This window comes from Pristiophorus japonicus, chromosome 20 (assembly GCF_044704955.1).
Source record: "Pristiophorus japonicus isolate sPriJap1 chromosome 20, sPriJap1.hap1, whole genome shotgun sequence".
NCBI classification, from domain to species: Eukaryota; Metazoa; Chordata; class Chondrichthyes; family Pristiophoridae; genus Pristiophorus; species Pristiophorus japonicus.
This window is the reverse complement of record NC_091996.1, coordinates 98924604-98940787: the sequence shown is the minus strand read 5'-3', so window position 1 is coordinate 98940787 and position 16184 is coordinate 98924604. Positions and strand designations below refer to the sequence as shown.

General features: G+C 55.8%; 1 protein-coding gene across 1 annotated transcript in view; it reads left to right on the top strand.

Annotated features, from left to right (window-relative positions):
• Positions 1–11946: 11946 nt before the first annotated feature.
• LOC139233042 (cornifelin homolog) overlaps positions 11947–16184 on the top strand; it is a 92114-nt gene continuing 87876 nt past the window's right edge. The window contains exon 1 of the mRNA XM_070863562.1: positions 11947–12170. The gene's annotated coding sequence lies outside the window, so the exon portion shown is untranslated. The remainder of the gene's footprint in view (positions 12171–16184) is intronic.

Here is a 16184-nt window from a genome sequence, read left to right as displayed (position 1 = left end):
ACAAAGTGTAATCTCTCACATTTATCTGTGTTGAACTTCATTGATCAGTTATTGCCCATTCTACAAGTTTATTAATGTCCCCCTGTAACTTGTTACAGCCCACCTCAGTGTTGGCCATCCCCCAATTTGGGGTCATCCGCAAATTTAGAAATTGTGTTTTTGATACCAAAGTCTAAGTGGTTAATAAAAATTGTGAACAACAGTGGTCCCAGCGCTGATCCTGGTGGAACACCAGTGCCACCTTCGGCCACTGTGATTCGCTATCCTTTACTCCCAATCACTGCTTTCCGTCTTGAAGCCAGCGAGCGATCTTGACCAGGTCAAGCCTGCCCCAGAAATGGTCCCAATGTCGCAGGACTCTTTTAAACCATGCCTCGAGCCATACATTGACCCTCGAGATCCTCCTGTTTTATGGCACTGGGAGTAATCCAGAGATTACTAACTTCCTCCCGAGCTCCGTTAACTCTGACTGTGAGACCCCAGCTCTCTTCCTCCCTCTGTGGCACCACGAGCTCTGACTCTTCCCCACCTCCCAGCAGGATGCGATGTCCCTTACCCTGGCCCCAGGTGGGCAACACACCATCTGGGCCTTACCTCGACAATAGCAGAACTGTCATCCTGACTATCGGATCCCCACTTACAGCCGCATCCTCACACACTGCTTGACTTACGTGCTCAGCTCCCTCGAGTGGGACTCAAATCCACAACCTTCTGACTCCGAGGCAAGAGTGCTGCCCACTGAGCCACGGCTGACACTGTCAATATAATCCCCATCCCCATACCTATATAATCCCCACCCCATACCAATATAATCCCCACCTCTTATACCAATATAATCCCCAACCCTATACCTATATAATCCCCACCCAATACCAATATAATCCTCACCCCTATACCTATATAATCCCCACCCTCTACCAATATAATCCCCACCCCCTATACCTATATAATCCCCACCCCTATACCTATATAATCCCCACCCTCTACCAATATAATCCCCACCCCCTATACCTATATAATCCCCACCCCATACCAATATAATCCCCACCCTATACCAATATAATCCCCACCCACTATACCTATATAATCCCCACCCCTATACCTATATAATCCCCACCCTATACCTATATAATCCCCACCCCTATACCAATTCGAACTTCTCACCCACAACAACAACAACATTCATTTATATAGCAGCTTTGTCACAGTAAAACATCCCAGGGTGTTTCTCAGGGCCCATAGTAATCACAATTTGGGGCCGGGGGGGGGGCAGGGCGGGGTATGAGGCCGGGGGGGCGGGGCGGGGTATGAGGCCGGGGGGGGGATGGGGCTGGGGGGGGCGGGGTATGGGGCTGGGGGGGGCGGGGTATGGGGCCGGGGAGGCGGGGTATGGGGCTGGGGGGGGGGTGGGGTATGAGGCCGGGGGGGCGGGGTGGGGTATGAGGCCGGGTGGGGCAGGGTATGAGGCCGGGGGGTCGGGGTATGGGGCCGGGGGGGGGTGGTGCGGGGTATGGGGCCGGGGGGGGAGCGGGGCGGGGAATGGGGCCCGGGGCGGGGTATGAGGCCAGGGGGGGGCGGGGTGGGTATGAGGCCGGGGGGGTGCGGTGTATGGGGCCGGGGGGGGCGGGGCGGGGTATGGGGCCGGGGGGGCGGGGTATGGGGCCGGGGGGGGGAGTATGAGGCCGGGGGGTCGGGGTATGGGGCCGGGGGCGGCGGGGTGGGGTATGAGGCCAGGGGGGTATGAGGCCGGGGGGGGCGGGGTATGGGGCCGGGTGGGGCGGGGGGGGTATGAGGCCGGAGGGGTGGCGGGGTATGGGGTGGGGTATGAGGCCGGGGGGTCGGGGTATGGGGCCGGGGGGGGGCGGTGCGGGGTATGAGGCCGGGGGGGGTATGAGGCCGGGGGGGGGCGGGGTATGAGGCCGGGGGGGTGCGGGGCGGGGTATGAGGCCGGGGGACAGGGTATAAGGCCGGAGGGCGGGGAGGGTATGGGACGGGGGGGGTGGGGTGGGGTATGAGGCTGGGGGGCGGGGTGGGGTATGAGGCCGGGGGGCGCGGGGGGGTGGGGTGGGGTATGAGGCCGGGGGGCGGGGGGGGTGGGGTGGGGTATGAGGCCGGGGGGGCGGGGTATGGGGCGGGGGGGTGGGGTGGGGTATGAGGCCGGGGGGCGGGGTATGGGTCGGGGGGGGATTTGAACACAAGGAGGAGAAAGTTGAGGCGTTGTTGGATGGGCGGGATGGCCGATGGGAGAGGGGGACCCGGTGTGTGTTAGGACCCGGTGTGAGATTTGCTCAGGGGCATTATACCCCACCCCCTGTAACAACACCAACTCCCATGGCCTCACACTTCCCCCTAGCCAGTTAGTTGTGTCTCTGACAGAGCTAACGGATTGCCCTCCTACCTCACCACAGCTGTGACACACGTTGCTGCTCTTTGCCTTACGTCCCGATGGCCTGAGCTGCATGCCTTGTGAACGGATCTGATCTGGTTCTATCACATTCCACAGGCACAACCGATGGATATCAGTTGCAACAGCAGACAAAGAACTATTGGTTTCAGCACAAGAACCACAGCCCCTCCCTGCCCCAGACACGAGCTCCCCATGGCAACCCCACCAGATTATTTCGTGCAAAAATGGCGATGTCTGTCTTAGGACATAAGAACGTAAGAAATAGGAGCAGGAGTCTGCCATTCGGCCCCTCGAACCTGCTCTGCCATTTAATACGATCATGGCTGATCTGATCACGGACTCAGCTCCACTTCCCCGCCCGCTCCCCATAACCCTTCACTCCCTTATCGCTCAACAATCTGTCTCTCTCCGCCTTAAATTTATTCAATGACCCAGCCTCCACAGCTCTCTGGGGCAGAGAATTCCACAGATTTACAACCCTCGGAGAGAAGAAATTCCTCCTCATCTCAGTTTTAAATGGACGGCCCCTTATTCTGAAACTATGCCCCTAGTTCTAGTCTACCCCATCAGTGGAAACATCCTCTCTGCATCCACCCTGTCGAGCCCCCTCATAATCTTATATGTTTCAATAAGATCACCTCTCATTCTTCTAAACTCCAGTGAGTACAGGCCCAACCTCCTCAACCTTTCTCCTCCTGGGACCGCTCAGGAACAGGCTCACTCTTGGTGGCTCAACGGGCAATTGTGCCTCCTGGCCGATTATTGAGCTAAGGGATCCACGGACAAGCCCTGGTCAATTGGATGGCAATGGGAAGGGGTTCTTACAACTGACAGCCTCCCTGGCCAGAGGTGTGGGGAAATCGGCCGGCAGTCATTCCCCAGCCTGACTGATGGAGGTGGCATGCTGGTGGGGGGGCGGGGGGAGGGGCATGGGGTGGGTGGTGGGGGCGGGGGCAGGGCCAGGGGGGGCGGGAGGGAGGAGCATGGGGTGGGGGGAGGGGGAGGGGAGGGACTGGGACATGGGGGGAGGGGGAGCTGGTGGAACTGGTGGGGGGCGGGGTGGGGAGGGGGAGGGGGAGGGGCAGGGGTTGAGGGGAGGGGAAGGGGGTGGGGGGAGGGGAAGGGGGAGGGGCAGGGGGTGGGGGAGGGGAAGGGAGTGGTTGGGGGGGCAGGGGGTGGGGGGAGGGGAAGGGGTGGTTGGGGGGGGCAGGGGGTGGGGGGAGGGGAAGGGGTGGTTGGGGGGGGCAGGGGTGGTTGGGGGGGCAGGGGGTGGGGGGAGGGGAAGGGGGAGGGGCAGGGGTGGTTGGGGGGGCAGGGGGTGGGGGGAGGGGAAGGGGTGGTTGGGGGGGGCAGGGGTGGTTGGGGGGGGCAGAGGGTGGGGGGAGGGGAAGGGGGTGGGGCAGGGGTGGTTGGGGGGGGCAGGGGGTGGGGGGAGAGGCAGAGGGTGGGTGAGGAGCATGGTGTGGGGGGAGAGGCCCCGGCAGAGGGGGTTTGTCTAAGATTATGATCACAGGTCACACACACAGATGCCCAATGAGTCTTGGGAGTTATAAGACAGTTTATTAAGGAGTGGTAGTTCCAATATAATCCAACACAACACACAATCAGGACAGACACAGTAGACATACGACCATGACAAGTAGCTGGTACTAGTCCCGATCGGACAGGCGGCTGGTGGTACAAACACCTTATCTTCACCATCTGCCCTGAGCCGTCTGCATCTTTAATTTATTCTCTGTTTAGGGGTGGGCCTGGTGTGGGATATGGGCAGGACCATTTAACCCGTGATATGTCGAGTTCTTTGTCTCAACTCTTGGGGTTAGACCCTCCCCTTCACACCCTCCCGATCGGAGTCAGACCGGCCGTTCATGGCATTCAGATGTCTGCAGCTGCCGGTGATCAGTTATTGATGTTCACGCTGTTCCAGTGCCTTTAGCTATTGCACCGTGGGGTGAATCTTCAATTCTAAAACCAGTCTGAAGAGGCTTTTTGTCTCAAGTTATTTCTTCCAATTCACCATTTCTTACAGGGGTGTGAGCATCAGGCAAGGACAGGATCAAGCTCTCTTGCAATGCACCCCACAGCCGAATAGTCTACCCTCTGAGCTCTTGCACAAAGCGTGACCACTCGGCTGAGGGCGCTGTAAAGTGTCGCGGAAACTGGAAAATTAAACCTTTAGCGTTATTACAGACCTTGCATTGGGGTCCATGGACCTCACTTCCTGCTGTGACGACGTTTAGTCAGCCATAGATTGCTATGTCAACATTTCCAAATGACAGCCATTGGCTCAGTGGGCAGCACTCTCGCCTCCGAATCAGGACGTTGACACTCCCACTCCAGGGACTTGAGCACAAAAGTCCAGGCAGTCACTCCAGTGCAGTACTGAGGGAGTGCCGCACTGTCGGAGGGGCAGTACTGAGGGAGCGCCGCACGGTCGGAGGGGCGGTACTGAGGCAGCGGCGCACTGTTGGAGGGGCAGTACTGAGGGAGCGCCGCACGGTCGGAGGGGCGGTACTGAGGCAGCGGCGCACTGTTGGAGGGGCAGTACTGAGGGAGGACCGCACGGTCGGAGGGGCGGTACTGAGGGAGCGCAGCACTGTCGGAGGGGCAGTGCTGAGGGAGTGCCGCACTGTAGGAGGGACAGTACTGAGGGAGTGCCGCACTGTCGGAGGGGCAGTACTGAGGCAGCTCCGCACTGTTGGAGGGGCAGCACTGAGGGAGTTCCGTACTGTCGGAGGGGCAGTACTGAGGGAGCCCCGCCATGTTCGAGGGGCATTACTGAGGGAGTGCCGCACTGTCGGAGGGGCAGTACTGAGGGAGTGCCGCACTGTCGGAGGGGCAGCACTGAGGGAGCTCCGCACTGTTGGAGGGGCAGCACTGAGGGAGCTCCGTACTGTCGGACGGGCAGTACTGAGGGAGCGCCGCATTGTCGGAGGGGCAGCACGGAGGGAGCTCCGTACTGTCGGAGGGGCAGTACTGAGGGAGCGCCGCACTGTCGGAGGGGCAGTACTGAGGGAGCTCCGTACTGTCGGAGGGGCAGTACTGAGGGAGTGCCGCACTGTCGGAGGGGCAGCACTGAGGGAGCTCCGTACTGTCGGAGGGGCAGTACTGAGGGAGCGCCGCACTGTCGGAGGGGCAGTACTGAGGGAGCTCCGTACTGTCGGAGGGGCAGTACTGAGGGAGTGCCGCACTGTCGGAGGGGCAGTACTGAGGGAGCCCCGCCATATCCGAGGGGCATTACTGAGGGAGTACCGGACTGTCGGAGGGGCAGTACTGAGGGAGCGTCGCCATATCCGAGGGGCATTACTAAGGGAGTGCCGCACTGTCGGAGGGGCAGTACTGAGGGAGCGTCGCACTGTCAGAGGGGCAGTGCTGAGGGAGTGCCGCACTGTCGGAGGGGCAGTACTGAGGGAGCGTCGCACTGTCGGAGGGGCAGTACTGAGGGAGTGCCGCACTGTCGGAGGGGCAGTACTGAGGGAGCGTCGCACTGTCGGAGGTGCAGTACTGAGGGAGTGCCGCACTGTCGGAGGTGCAGTACTGAGGGAGTGCCGCACTGTCGGAGGTGCAGTACTGAGGGAGTGTTCCACTGTCGGAGGGGCAGTACTGAAAGAGCGCTGCACTGTCGGAGGGGCAGTACTGAGGGAGCGCCGCAGTGTCATAGAAACATAGAAACATAGAAAATAGGTGCAGGAGCAGGCCATTCAGCCCTTCTAGCCTGCACCGCCATTCAATGAGTTCATGGCTGAACATGCAACTTCAGTACCCCATTCCTGCTTTCTCGCCATAACCCTTGATCCCCCGAGTCGTAAGGACTACACCTAACTCCTTTTTGAATATATTTAGTGAATTGGCCTCAACTACTTTCTGTGGTAGAGAATTCCACAGGTTCACCACTCTCTGGGTGAAGAAGTTTCTCCTCAGCTCGGTCCTAAATGGCTTACCCCTTATCCTTAGACTGTGACCTCTGGTTCTGGACTTCCCCAACATTGGGAACATTCTTCCTGCATCTAACCTGTCTAACCCCGTCAGAATTATAAATGTTTCTATGAGATCCCCTCTCATTCTTCTGAACTCCAGTGAATACAAGCCCAGTTGATCCAGTCTTTCTTGATAGGTCAGTCCCGCCATCCCGGGAATCAGTCTGGTGAACCTTCGCTGCACTCCCTCAATAGCAAGAATGTCCTTCCTCAGGTTAGGAGACCAAAACTGTACATAATACTCCAGGTGTGGCCTCACCAATGCCCTGTACAACTGTAGCAACACCTCCCTGCCCCTGTACTCAAATCCCCTCGCTATGAAGGCCAACATGCCATTTGCTTTCTTAACCGCCTGCTGTACCTGCATGCCAACCTTCAATGACTGATGTACCATGACACCCAGGTCTCGTTGCACCTCCCCTTTTCCTCATCTGTCACCATTCAGATAATAGTCTGTCTCTCTGTTTTTACCACCAAAGTGGATAACCTCACATTTATCCACATTATACTTCATCTGCCATGCATTTGCCCACTCACCTAACCTATCCAAGTCACTCTGCAGCCTCATAGCATCCTCCTCGCAGCTCACACTGCCACCCAACTTAGTGTCATCCGCAAATTTGGAGACACTACATTTAATCCCCTCATCTAAATCATTAATGTACAGTGTAAACAGCTGGGGCCCCAGCACAGAACCTTGCGGTACCCCACTAGTCACTGCCTGCCATTCTGAAAAGTAATCATTTACTCCTACTCTTTGCTTCCTGTCTGCCAACCAGTTCTCAATCCATGTCAGCACACTACCCCCAATCCCATGTGCTTTAACTTTGCACATTAATTTCTTGTGTGGGACCTTGTCGAAAGCCTTCTGAAAGTCCAAATATACCACATCAACTGGTTCTCCCTTGTCCACTCGACTGGAAACATCCTCAAAAAATTCCAGAAGATTTGTCAAGCATGATTTCCCTTTCACAAATCCATGCTGACTTGGACCTATCATGTCACCTCTTTCCAAATGCACTGCTATGACATCCTTAATAATTGATTCCATCATTTTACCCACTACTGAGGTCAGGCTGACCGGTCTATAATTCCCTGTTTTCTCTCTCCCTCCTTTTTTAAAAAGTGGGGTTACATTGGCTACCCTCCACTCTATAGGAACTGATCCAGAGTCAATGGAATGTTGGAAAATGACTGTCAATGCATCCGCTATTTCCAAGGCCACCTCCTTAAGTACTCTGGGATGCAGTCCATCAGGCCCTGAGGATTTATCGGCCTTCAATCCCATCAATTTCCCCAACACAATTTCCCGACTAATAAGGATTTCCCTCAGCTCCGCCTCCTTACTAGACCCTCTGACCCCTTTTATATCCGGAAGGTTGTTAGTGTCCTCCTCAGTGAATACCGAACCAAAGTACTTGTTCAATTGGTCCGCCATTTCTTTGTTCCCCGTTATGACTTCCCCTGATTCTGACTGCAGGGGACCTACGTTTGTCTTTACTAACCTTTTTCTCTTTACATACCTATAGAAACTTTTGCAATCCGTCTTAATGTTCCCTGCAAGCTTCCTCTCATACTCCATTCTCCCTGCCCTAATCAAACCCTTTGTCCTCCTCTGCTGAGTTCTAAATTTCTCCCAGTCCCCAGGTTCGCTGCTATTTCTGGCCAATTCGTATGCCACTTCCTTGGCTTTAATACTATTCCTGATTTTGCTTGATAGCCACGGTTGAGCCACCTTCCCTTTTTTATTTTTACGCCAGACAGGAATGTACAATTGTTGTAGTTCATCCATGCGGTCTCTAAATGTCTGCCATTGCCCATTCACAGTCAACCCCTTAAGTATCATTCGCCAATCTATCCTAGCCAATTCCCGCCTCATACCATCAAAGTTACCCTTCTTTAAGTTCTGGACCATGGTCTCTGAATTAACTGTTTCATTCTCCATCCTAATGCAGAATTCCACCATATTATGGTCACTCTTCCCCAAGGGGCCTCGCACAACGAGATTGCTAATTAATCCTCTCTCATTACACAACACCCAGTCTAAGATGGCCTCCCCCCTAGTTGGTTCCTCGACATATTGGTCTCGAAAACCATCCCATATGCACTCCAGGAAATCCTCCTCCACCGTATTGCTTCCAGTTTGGTTAACCCAATCTATGTGCATATTAAAGTCACCCATTATAACTGCTGCACCTTTATTGCATGCACCCCTGTTTGATGCCCTCCCCAACATCACTACTACTGTTTGGAGGTCTGTACACAACTCCCACTAATGTTTTTTGCCCTTTGGTGTTCTGCAGCTCTACCCATATAGATTCCACATCATCCAAGCTAATGTCCTTCCTAACTATTGCATTAATCTCCTCTTTAACCAGCAATGCTACCCCACCTCCTTTTCCTTTAATTCTATCCTTCCTGAATGTTGAATACCCCTGGATGTTGAGTTCCCAGCCCTGATCATCCTGGAGCCACGTCTCTGTAATCCCAATCACATCGTATTTGTTAACATCTATTTGCACAGTTAATTCATCCACCTTATTGCGGATACTCCTTGCATTAAGACACAAAGCCTTCAGGCTTGTTTTTTTAACACCCTTTGTCCTGTCGGAGGGGCAGTACTGAGGGAGTGCCGCACTGTCGGAGGGGCAGTACTGAGGGAGTTCCGCACTGTCGGAGGGGCAGTACTGAGGGAGTGCCGCACTGTCGGAGGGGCAGTACTGAGGGAGCGCCGCACTGTCGGAGGGGCAGTACTGAGGGAGTGTCGGACTGTCGGAGGGGCAGTACTGAGGGAGCGCCGCACTGTCGGAGGGGCAGTACTGAGGGAGCGCCGCACTGTCGGAGGGGCAGTACTGAGGGAGCGCCGCACTGTCGGAGGGGCAGTGCTGAGGGAGCGCCGCACTGTCGGAGGGGCAGTACTGAGGGAGTGCCGCACTGTCGGAGGGGCAGTACTGAAGGAGCGCTGCACTGTCGGAGGGGCAGTACTGAGGGAGCGCCGCACTGTCGGAGGGGCAGTACTGAGGGCGTGCCGCACTGTCGGAGGGGCAGTGCTGAGGGAGCGCCGCACTGTCGGAGGGGCAGTGCTGAGGGAGCGCCGCACTGTCGGAGGGGCAGTGCTGAGGGAGCGCCGCACTGTCGGAGGGGCAGTGCTGAGGGAGTGCCGCACTGTCGGAGGGGCAGTGCTGAGGGAGCGCCGCACTGTTGGAGGTGCCGTCCTTTGGATGAGATGTTAAACCGAGGCCCGTCTGCTCTCTCAGGTGGCCTAAAAGATCCCTTGGCACTATTTCAAAGATGAGGAGGGTGAATTCTCCCCAGTGTCTGGTCAATGTGTTTCCCTCAATCAGCATCACCAAAACATTCTTTAACAGGATGTGGGTGTCACTGGCCAGGCCGGCATTATTTGCCCATCCCTAATTGCCCCTTGAGAAGGTGGTGGTGAGCTGCCTTGAACCGCTGCAGTCCGTGTGGTGAAGGTGCTCCCACAGTGCTGTTAGGGAGGGAGTTCCAGGATTGTGACCCAGCGACGATGAAGGAACGGCCGATATATTCCCAAGTCGGGATGGTGTGTGACTGGGAGGGGAACGTGGAGGTGGTGGTGTTCCCATGGACCTACTGCCCTTGGGGATTGGGGGATTCATGCACCTCCTCCTCCTGTTAGTTATTTAATGGCCCACCACCATTCACGACTGGGTGTGGCAGGACTACAGAGCTTTGATCTGATCCGTTGGTTGTGGGATCACTTAGCCCTGTCTATCCCATGCTGCTCCCGCTGTTTAGTATACATGTAGTCCTGTGTTGCAGCTTCCCCGGGTTGGCACCTCATTTTTAGGTACACCTGGTGCTGCTCCTGGCATGCTGTGCTACACTCCTCATTGAACCAGGGCTGGTCCCCGGGCTGGATGGTAACTGTAGTGTGAGGGATATGCCGGGCCATGAGGTTACAGAGTGTGGTACAATACAATTCTGCTACTGCTGATGGCCCACAGGGCCCCATGGATGCCCAGTTTTGAGCTGCTAGATCTGTTCTGAATCTATCCCGTTTAGTACGCTGCTGCCAATACTGTCAGGGACAGATGCATCTGCGACAGGTAGATTGGTGAGGACGTGGGTAAGGAGGTTATTCCCTGGTGTTGGTTCTCTCACCGCCTGCCGCAGGCCCAGTCTGGCAGCTATGTCCTTCAGGACTCGGCCAGCTCGGTCAGGAGTGGTGCTACCGAGCCACTCTTGGTGATGGACATTGAAGTGCCCCACCCAGAGTACACTCTGTGTCCTCGCTGTCCTCAGTGCCTCTTCCAAATGGTGTCCAACATGGAGGAGTGATTCATCAGCTGAGGGAGGGCGGGAGTTGGGAATCAGCAGGAACTTTCCGTGCCCATGCTTGACCTGAAGGTGACACGGGGCCCGGAGTCAATGTTGGGGACTCCCTCCCGACTGTACACCACTGAGCCGCCCCCCTGGTGGGCCTGTCCTGCCGGTGGGACAGGACATACCCAGGGAAGGTGATGGAGGAGTCGGGGCCATTGGCGGAAAGCTATGATTCTGTGAGGATGTCGATGTCCGACTGTTGCTTGACCGGTCTGCGGGACTGCTCTCCTGATTGTGCCACGTCCCCAGATGTTGGTGAGGAGGATTTTGCCGGGTGGCCTGGGCTGGGTGTGCCGTTGTTGTGGCCGTAGCCGGGGCCAAGGTCGATGCCGGGTGGCCCGTCCGGTTTTATTATTATTGTTTTCTCGCAGTGGTTGGGGACAACTGAGTGTCTCACTGGGCCATTCCAGAGGGGCAGCTAATGGTCAACCACATCGCCGTGGGTCTGGAGTCACCTATAGGCCCAGACCGGGTAAGGGCGGCAGATTTCCTTCCCTGAAGGACATTCGTGAACCAGAGGGGTTTTTAACGGCAATCCGATAGTTTCATGGTCACCATTACTGATACTAGCATTTATTCCAGATTCTTATTAAATTAACTGAATTTAAATTCCCCAGCTGCCGTGGTGGGATGGAACTCACATCTCTGGATCATTAGTGCAGGCCCTGGATTACTGAAATAGTAACATCACCACTCTGCTTCTGTTCTCTAAATTATCACATTTCTGTTTGTGGGAGCTTGCTGTGCACAAATTGGCTGCCGTGTTTCCCACATTACAACAGTGACTACACTCCAAAAGTACTTCATTGGCTGTAAATCGCTTTGTGACGTCCCGAGAGATGTAATTCCTCCTCATCTCCATCTTAAATGGGCGATCCCTTATTCTGAAACTACGCCCCTTCGTTCTAGATTCCCCCACGAGGGGAAACATCCTCTCTGCATCCACCCTGTCAAGCCCCCTCAGAATCTTACACGTTTCTTTCTATTCAGTGCCCGCTCCGACTGTAACCCAACCACTTCCCAACTGCACCCAGACATTTCGCAATTGGAGTGCAAATTGTATTAGCACATCCCCGTGCTGCAGCATGTACCCCACCCATACCCGACAAGGAGCAGGAGCTGAAGCAAGAGCCCGTGTCACCACAATGGAATGCCTGGCCGATATCGAAAGCCACCAACAAACTTCGGCTGACACCAGGCAGTGGCAGATTATCTCCAGACACGCCAGGGTTAACACAACTCTCAATTGTGTTGTGCCTGAAACTGAAACCACAAACAGTTCTTCTCGCATAAAGCCTCGCACAAACCCTCCTGTGGCACACTGGCTCGCGGCAAGCCAGCAGGTGTGAGCTGTTCCTCTCTCAGCTCCCACAGCCACGAGGACCCCGTGAGATCCCGGACAGCGATTCACACCGGAACAGGTACTGAGGTGCAACACCGTCGGTGCGAGGGGAACAGGGCGATCCCATTAGTGTGAGGGGCATAGTGCGATCCCATTAGTGTGTGAGGGGGAAACAGGATGATCCCATTAGTGTGTGAGGGGGGAACAGGGCGATCCCATTAGTGTGAGGGGCATAGTGTGATCCTGTTAGTGTGTGAGGGCATAGTGCGATCCCATTAGAGTGTGAGGGGGGAACAGGGCGATCCCATTAGTGTGAGGGAGGATCAGGGTGATCCCATTAGTGTGTGAGGGGGGAACAGGGCGATCCCATTAGTGTGAGGGGGAACAGGGTGATCCCATTAGTGTGTGAGGGGGGAACAGGGCGATCCCATTAGTGTGAGGGGCATAGTGCGATCCTGTTAGTGTGTGAGGGCATAGTGCGATCCCATTAGAGTGTGAGGGGGAACAGGGCAATCCCATTAGTGTGAGGGGCATAGTGCGATCCTGTTAGTGTGTGAGGGGGAAACAGGGTGATCCCATTATTGTGTGAGGGGGGAACAGGGCGATCCCATTAGTGTGAGGGGCATAGTGCGATCCTGTTAGTGTGTGAGGGCATAGTGCGATCCCATTAGAGTGTGAGCGGGAACAGGGCAATCCCATTAGTGTGAGGGGCATAGTGCGATCCTGTTAGTGTGTGAGGGCATAGTGCAATCCCATTAGAGTGTGAGGGGGAACAGGGCGATCCCATTAGTGTGTGAGGGGGGAACAGGGTGATCCCATTACTGTGTGAGGGCATAGTGCGATCCCATTAGTGTGCGAGGGGGGAACAGGGCGATCCCATTAGTGTGCGGAGGGAACAGGGCGATCCCATTAGTGTGCAAGGGGGAACAGGGTGATCCCATTAGTGTGCGAGGGGGGAACAGGGCGATCCCATTAGTGTGAGGGGCATAGTGCGATCCCATTAGTGTGCGAGGGGGGAACAGGGCGATCCCATTAGTGTGCGGGGGGAACAGGGCGATCCCATTAGTGTGCGGGGGGAGAACAGGGCGATCCCATTAGTGTGCGGGGGGAACAGGGCGATCCCATTAGTGTGCGAGGGGGAAACAGGGCGACCCCATTAGTGTGCGAGGGGGGAACAGGGCTACCCCGTTAGTGTGCGAGGGGGGAACAGGGCGACCCCATTAGTGTGCGAGGGGGGAACAGGGCGATCCCATTTGTGTGCGAGGGTGGAACAGGGCGATCCCATTAGTGTTTTTTAATTTAAATATTGAATCTCTTGATGTGGGCTGGGCCGGCATTTATTGGCCATACCTAATTGCCCCTTGAGAAGGTGGTGATGAGCCGCCTTCTTGAACCGCTGCAGTCCGTGTGGTGAAGGTGCTGTTTGGTAAGGAGTTCTCGGATTTTGACCAAAATGGAAGGGCTGGTCGTCATGTTGAGTTTTTACCGGATATATCATGGATGGACAGCAAGAGTCAGGATTGTGATGGAACACTCCCCACTTGCCTGGATGGTGCAGCTCCAACAACACTTGAGAAGCTCGACACCATCCAGGACAAAGCAGCCACTTGATCGACACTCTACCCACCACCTTCAACACTCACTCCCTCCACCACCTTCAACACTCACTCCCTCCACCACCGGCGCCCCCTGGCTGCAGTGTGTACCATCTACAAGATGCACTGCAGCAACTCACCAAGGCTTCTTCGGCAGCACCTCCCAAACCCGCCACCTCTACCCCCTAGAAGGACAAGGGCAGCAGGCCCATGGGAACACCACCACCTCCACGTTCCCCTCCCAGTCACACACCATCCTGACTTGGGAATATATCGGCCGTTCCTTCATCGTCGCTGGGTCACAATCCTGGAACTCCCTCCCTAACAGTTTTACATCAAATCGAAAGTCACAGATCCTGCTGTGTCAGCTGTGGTTCAGTGGGCAACACCCTCGCCTCTGGGTCAGAAGGTTGTCGGTTCAAGTCCCACTCCAGGAATCTGAGCACAGAAAATCTAGGCGGACACACCCAGTGCAGTACTGAGGGAGCGCCGCACTGTCAGAGGGGCAGTACTGAGGGACCACTGCACTGTCGGAGGGGCAGTACTGAGGGAGCGCCGCACTGTCGGAGGGGCAGTACTGAGGGAGTGCCGCACTGTCGGAGGGGCAGTACTGAGGGAGCGCCGCACTGTCGGAGGGGCAGTACTGAGGGAGCGCCGCACTGTCGGAGGGGCAGTACTGAGGGAGCGCCGCACTGTCGGAGGGGCAGTACTGAGGGAGCGCCCCATTGTCGGAGGGGCAGTACTGAGGGAGTGCTGCACTGTCGGAGGGGCAGTACTGAGGGAGCGCCCCACTGTCGGAGGGACAGTACTGAGGGATCGCCGCACTGTCGGAGGGACAGTACTGAGGGATCGCCGCACTGTCAGAGGGGCAGTACTGAGGGAGTGCCGCACTGTCTGAGGGTCAGTACTGAGGGAGTGCCGCAATGTCGGAGGGGCAGTACTGAGGGAGCGCCGCACTGTCAGAGGGGCAGTGCGGAGGGGCAGTACTGAGGGAGCCCCGCACTGGCGGAGGGGCAGTATGGAGAGAACGCCGCACTGTCGGAGGGTCAGTACTGAGAGAGTGCTGCACTGTCAGAGGGGCAGTACTGAGGGAGTGCCGCACTGTCTGAGGGTCAGTACTGAGGGAGCGCCGCACTGTCGGAGGGGCAGTACTGAGGGAGCGCCGCACTGTCGGAGGGGCTGTACTGAGAGAGTGCTGCACTGTCGGAGGGGCAGTACTGAGGAAGTGCTGCACTGTCGGAGGGGCAGTACCGAGGGAGCGCCGCACTGTTGGAGGGTTGTGGGACTGAGGGAGCCCCGCACTGTCGGAGGGGCAGTACTGAGGGAGCCCCACACTGTCGGAGGGTCAGTACTGAGGGAGAGCCGCACTTTCGGAGGAACAGTACTGAGGGAGCGCCGCACTGTCGGAGGGGCAGTACTGAGGGAGCGCCGCACTGTCGGAGGGTCAGTACTGAAGGAGCGCCGCACTGTCGGAGGGTCAGTATTGAGGGAGAGCCGCACTTTCGGAGGAGCAGTACTGAGGGAGCGCCGCACTGTCGGAGGGGCAGTACTGAGGGAGCGCCGCACTGTCGGAGATGCCGTGTTTCAGATGAGGCATTAAACTGAGGCCTCGTCTGCTCTCTCAAGTGGACGTAAAAGATCCCAAGGCATTATTTCAAAGAAAAGCAGGCGAGTTATTATATTTATCCCTAATCAATGTCACAATAAAAACAGATGATCTGGGTCATTATCACATCGCTGTGTGTGAAAGCTTACTGTGCGCAAATTGGCTGCTGCGTTTCCCACATTACAACAGTGACCACACTCCAAAAGTACTTCATTGGCTGTAGAGCGCGTTGAGATGTCCGGTGGTCATATGATTTGAGAAAGAACCAAAGGTGATGTAAGAAAAAGCTTTTTTACGCAGCGAGTGGTTAGGATCCGGGATGCAGTGCCTGAGATGTTATCCTTCAACGGAGAGTGGGATAAATATCTGAAGAAAAACATTGTCAGGGCTACGGGGAAATGGCGGGGGAATGATACTGACCGAGAGCCGGCACGGGCTCGACGGGCCGAATGGCCTTCCGTGCTGTAACCATTCCATGATTCGATGTAAAAATGCAGGTTTTGCATTTGTGATAAACTCTGTTACCCTGATTCCCAGTTGTGTACCATTTATGAGTTTTTATTAGGGCAGCACACGTTAGAGCAGTGAGCAAGTTAATCAGCCGTGAAGGGGAGCATTTGGTGAAAAACATTCTTGTTATGTGCAGACCACAATCCTGGGAGGTGGCAATGGAAGTGTCAAACCTGTTTATGCAAGGTGTTGACGTTAAGCTCTGCATTAATCTTCTCGTCTTCCTCATTACTGTTTAGCTCTTTCTTTGGGCAATGTTACAGGATACGGGCAGCCTTTACAGAGATGTGGGAAATAATCACCTGTGCACAACGGCCTCATAACAATAGACGATCGCATGGAATATTGCAACAGAGAAACAGAACACTGCGTGGATTAACTC